We start from the raw sequence: 6,000 nt of genomic DNA, 5'->3' as shown, positions 1-6,000 counted from the left end.
TAAAAGACTATTTTTTTAAAGTATGAAATAGAAAACATGAAATTAAATAGTAGATAGTCCTAATATGCTGGTGATTAGAATTTATGTAAATGGATTAAATTCACCGATAGAAAGATTCTCAAATTGGATTTTTTTGTTTGTTTATTTGTTTTGAGAGAGAGAGAGCACACACATATGTGAGCTGGGGAGGGGCAGAGAGAGAGAGAGAGGGAGAGAGAGAGAATCCCAAGCAAATTCCGTGCCATCGGTGCAGAGACTCACCAACTGTGAGATCGTGACCTGAGCCGAAATCGAGAGTCAGATGCTTAATCAGCTAAGCCACCCAGGTGCCCCACAAATTGGATTTTTAAAATCATTTAACAATTCCAGGAATGCAAGGGGGGGGGTTGGTATTCACAAATTAATCAGTGTGATACATCACATTAACAAGAGGAGGGATAAAAACCATATGATCATTTCAACAGATGCACAAAAACATTTGACAAAGTACGACATCCATTTGTGAGAAAAAAACCTTCAATAAACTAGGTTTAGAGGGAACATACCTCAACATAAGAAAGGCTGTATACGAAAAACCCACGGCTAACATCATACCTCATGGTGAAAGACTGGGAGTTTTTTAAAAAGAATCTCACATTATACTTACTGTAAGAGAAGAATTTAAAGCAAAAGGATTTAAAAAATGGAAAGAAACAGAGATGAGAAAAATGCACTAGACAAGCAGGGCTTCCAAAAGGAAGCCAGGGAAACAAGTTCAATAGCTGACAAAATAGAAAAAGCATCCCAAGAGACAAAGAGAAGCCGTAAAAGGAGCAGAAAAAATATGGACATGAACATGCACCCAACATTATAGCTCCATGCTAAAAAAATTAACAGCCGGAGGAATTGTGGGGAGAAAAAGATACATTGACGTTTCTAGGTATTAAAACACCCCTTTCAGGAACTATATCTCAAACAAGCAAAATAATACTAAGGAAAAATAAAGAAGATATGAGTAACAAGCCTGATCTAATAAGTATAGATATAATTGCTCATTTATCCCTATCTACATATTCTTTTCTTTGAAAGTACATGTAAAACAATCACCAAAATTGGCCCTGGACTAGACTACAAAGAAAACCTCTTTGGGGCACCTGGGTGGCTCAGTCGGTTAAGCAGCTGACTTCGGCTCAAGTCATGATCTCGCGGAACGTGAGTTCGAGCCCCGCGTCGGGCTCTGTGCCGACAGCTCAGAGCCTGGAGCCTATTTCAGATTCTGTGTCTCCCTCTCTCTGACCCTCCCCCGTTCATGCTCTGTCTCTCTCTGTCTCAAAAATAAATAAACGTTAAAAAAAAAAAAAAAAAAAAAAGAAAACCTCAGTGAGTTTCAAAGAACTAAAATCATGCAGACTTTCTGGGGCGCCTGGGTGGCTCAATGGGTTAAGCGTCCGACTCTTGATTTCAGCTCAGGTCATGATCCCAGGGTTGTGGGATTGAGCCCCGCATGGGGCTCTGCACCAGGTGTGGACCCTGTTTAAGATTCTCTCTCTCCCTCTCCCTCTTTCCCCAGCCCTCCCCACTAGTACATGCTCTCTCTATCTCTCTCAAAAATAAAAAAAATAAAATCATGCAGACTTTCTCCAACTGTAATGTAAAAATGTAAAAATCAATTCCAAAAGTTAGCTTAAAAAATCTCATATGATTGGGAGTGGCTGGCTCAGTCTGGAGAACATGTGACTCTTGTTGTCGTGAGTTCAAGCTGCATGTTGGGTATAGAGATTACTTAAATAAAAATAAATAATTTTTTAGAAAGTCACTTATGATTGTAAACTAAAACATGTCTAAATAACTCTTCAGATAAAAAGAAAAGTCATAAGGGGAGTTCTTAAATATTTAGAACTAAATGAAAGCACTTTGTGTCTAAAGGCATCTAAAGCTATGATTGGATGGGAACTTACAGATATAAATACACATTAATAAGAAAACTGTAACGATGTTTTAAGTTTATTTATTTATTTTAAGAAAGACAGAGAGACTGAATGGGGGAAGGGCAGAGAGAGAGAATCCCAAGCTGGCCCCACCCTGTCAGTGCAGAGCCCGATGCAGGGCTTGAACTCACCAACAGTGAGATCCTGACCTGAGCCAAAATCAAGAGTTGGACGCTTAACCGACTGAGCAACTCTGGCACCCCTAAACTGTTTTATTGAAGTATAACTGATACGTAATTGACTGTACATTTTAGAGTGCACAATTTCATAAGTTTTGACATATGTATACACCTGTGAAACCACCACCACAAAAAGGTAATAAACATATCTATCATCACCAAAAGTTTCCTTGTATTCTTTTTTTTTAATTTCATTTTTTAAAATTTACATCCAAATTAGTTAGCATACAGTGCAACAATTTTTTCAGGAGTAGATTCCTTAATGCCCCTTCCCCATTTAGCCCATCCCCCCTCCCACAACCCCTCCAGTAACCCTCAGTTTGTTCTCCGTATTTATGAGTCTCTTCTGTTTTGTCCCCCTCCCTGTTTTTATATTGTTTTCGTGTCCCTTCCCTTAGGTTCGTCTGTTTTGTCTCTTAAAGTCCTCATATGAGTGAAGTCATAGGATTTTTGTCTTTCTCTGACTGACTAATTTCACTTAGCATAATACCCTCCTGTTCCATCCAATTAAATTTTTTTTAATGTTTATTTATTTTTGAGAGAGAGAGAGACAAACAGAGCATGAGCGGGGGAGGGGCAGAGAGAGAGGGAGACACAGAACCTGAAGCAGGCTCCAGGCTCTGAGCTGACAGCACAGAGCCTGATGCAGGGCTTGAACTCACAGACCGTGAGATCATGACCTGAGCCAAAGACGGACACTTAGCCTGCTGAGCCACCCAGGCACCCATCCTTGTATTCTTTCGTAATCCTTCTCTCTTAGCCTTCTCTATACCCTTGTCCCAATTCCTAGGGCAACTACTAATCTTTTTATCACTACAGATGAATTTGCATTTTGAGAATTTTATATAAATAGAATCACACAGTAATCTTTCTGTAATGTTAAGATCCAATCACACTGTTACATGTATCAATAGTTTATTTCTTTTTATTGCTGAGTACTATTCCATTGTATGGGTTTCTGATTTTTTTTTTTTAATCCCTTCACTTGTTGATGGGATATTCACTTCTCTTGGATACATACCTAGAAACTGAATGACTGGGTCGTATGGTCAGTGCATGTGTGACCCTTAAGAAACTGTCAAACCACAGGTCTGGTCGTGGTCTCACTGCTCGTGAGTTCAAGCCCCATGTCAGGCTCTGTGCTGACAGCTTGGAGCCTGGAGCCTGTTTCAGATTCTGTCTCCATCTCTCTGCCCCTCCCTGCTCCCTTTCTGTCTCTCTCTCAAATATAAAAAATAAAACATAAAAAAAATAAATAAAAAAAAAGAAACTGTCAAACTCTTTTCTAAAGTGGTTTTACCGTTTTACCTTCCCACCAACATATCAAAGTTTCAGTTGTTCTACCGCCTCACCAAGGCTTATTATGATCAATCTTTTTCATTTTAGCCATTCTAAAAGGTATGTAGAGGTATATAATTGTGGTTCTAATTTTCATTTCCCTAATGACTACGGATATTGTCTTTAAAAAAAATTTTTTTTTACCTTTATTTATTTTTGAGAGACATAGAGAGGCAGAACACAAGCAGGGGAGGGGCAGAGAGAGAATGAGACACAGAGTCCAAAGCAGGCTCCAGGCTCTGAGCCATCAGCACAGAGCCTGACGCAGGGCTCGAACTCACAAGACATGGAATCCTGACCTGAGCCGAAGTTGGATGCTTAATCGACTGAGCCACCCAGGCACCGCTGATATTGAGTGTTTTTTATGTGTTTATTGGCTATTCACATATCTTCTTCAGTGTTAGTGTCTGTTCAAGTATTTTGCCCATTTTTTAAGACGACTTTCTTTTCTTGTTACTGAGTTTTGGAATTTCTGGACATATTCTGGAAACAAGTCATTTATCAAATATAAGATTTGCAACTATTTTCTCCCAGTCTCTGGCTTCTGTTTTTAATTTCTTGACAAAGTCTTTCAAATAACAGAAATTCTTAATTTTACTGAAGCTCAACTTATCAATTTCTCCTTTAACACATAATGTTTTGGTGTCACTAAAAAATTTTTGCCTAATGCAAGGCCATAAATAGTTTCTCCTGTGTTTTCTTCTAGAAATTTTAGCGTTTTAGGTTTTACATTTAGGTCTGTGATACATTTGAGTTAAATTTTGTACATGTTATGAGATATGGATGTCTAATTGTTCTAGCACCATTTGTCGAATAGACAATCCTTTTCCCTGTGCAATTTTAAAACCATAAATTGCTTTCTCAGTAAGACAAAATGTGAAACATTCTGAAGAAATCACCTAAAATTGATGCTATTATTTTTAAAACATAAAACCAATAGATGTCTCTCGTATAGTATCAAAGATGTCTCTAGATGGAACAATACTGAGCCACCCAGGTGCCCCCAGCAGGAATTTTTTTAAGTAAAATTTTATTGAAATGTAACATTCACACAGAAAACCACACCAATCATAAATATATAGCACAATGAATTTTTGCAAAGTGAGTAATTCTATATAATCATAACACAGATAAAAAACTAAAACATTACCAGTACCTCAGAAACAATGCTCGTCCCCACCTCGCCCTGGTAACTAGAGAATAACTTTATCTTGAACTTTTTTTATATGGACTAGGGATAAGGTATGAAAGGAAAGAATATAATGGAAAAAATAAGAGTAGTTCCTTGACGATGATGCTGATAGGCCATGATTTAAGGGATACGATTAACTCCCTCACTCCACCTGAAGTCTCCAAACACCTACAAAACCAACCAACAGAAACATAGACTTCTGGGGAATCTAGCTTACCAGGTCTAGACATGTCCGAATTCCGGTGGTAGACACAATTCGGGGTCAAACTGCTTCCATCTTCCTACCCCCACCAGTCCCATCCAAATAGAACCAAGTCCCTTTTGGTACTAAAATGACCCTTGACTGCCTATTGGACTCCCATTTCTTATGGGAAGGCTCTTCTCATCCCTCAGTTCACTCACCCGCTAAATGGGTGTTCTTGTCCTCTCTAACTCACAAGGATATGAGGAGGAAGATCAAAATAAGGTAAGGTATGTTAAAACAACTTACAAAGTATTATTAAAATAAAAGCCATCAAGGGCTGCCTGGCTGGCTCGGTCAGGAGCACATGTGACTTGATCTCCTGGTTGTGAATTCAAGCCCCACGTTGGGCATAGAGATTGCTTAAAATAAGCCAAAGCCATCGTAATTTTTATTTTAAAGGAAAAATTTCCAAGCGATTCCAGCCGAGATTTTTAAAAAACATCTTTAAATTTTTTTATTCTTCTTTAATGTGAAATATTTAATAAGATGTAAGAAGTAATTGGATTTGTGGGAAAAGAGGAGCCCCCAAGTTGTACTCTTAAGTGCCATGGTTTGTGTATATTGCTTATTTATTTATGTGTTAAACTTCAGATTATGTGTAATAAACTGTCTGTGGTACAATGCTATTGATTTCCCTGCATTAGAAGTTGAATTAAATGTGCATTACTCTGGGATGGGTCACCATGAGGGAAACTTAAAAAGTTTTGAGGAAGAGTAAGTGAAGACCATTAGGACTCTCTAGGTCCTGTCTCCCATTGATCCCTGTCACCCTAGGGAAGTCTTACTGCAATTCGGTCCCACGTACATCCTGGTCTTAATGCCTCCTCTAATGGTACCTAAGAGCATCTTGGATACATCACTTGCATTGTAAAGAAACAGCGGCCTTCCCCAACTGTGTCTCAGACATGTTCTAGAAAGAGTAGGGCTTTTGAGTAGATCTCGTGTAAAATACAAAATTCCTTGGTGAGCCTTGTTTCATGTTTTCATTAGCTCGTTTATTCGCTGAACTAACATTTATGGAATATTTACACTGTTGCAGGCATTCAGCCAATTGTTTTTTGTCACCAAATTACAATACTT

This window comes from Leopardus geoffroyi, chromosome E1, assembly GCF_018350155.1.
Source record: "Leopardus geoffroyi isolate Oge1 chromosome E1, O.geoffroyi_Oge1_pat1.0, whole genome shotgun sequence".
In the NCBI taxonomy this organism is placed as follows: domain Eukaryota; kingdom Metazoa; phylum Chordata; class Mammalia; order Carnivora; family Felidae; genus Leopardus; species Leopardus geoffroyi.
Note: the sequence above shows the minus strand (reverse complement) of the source record.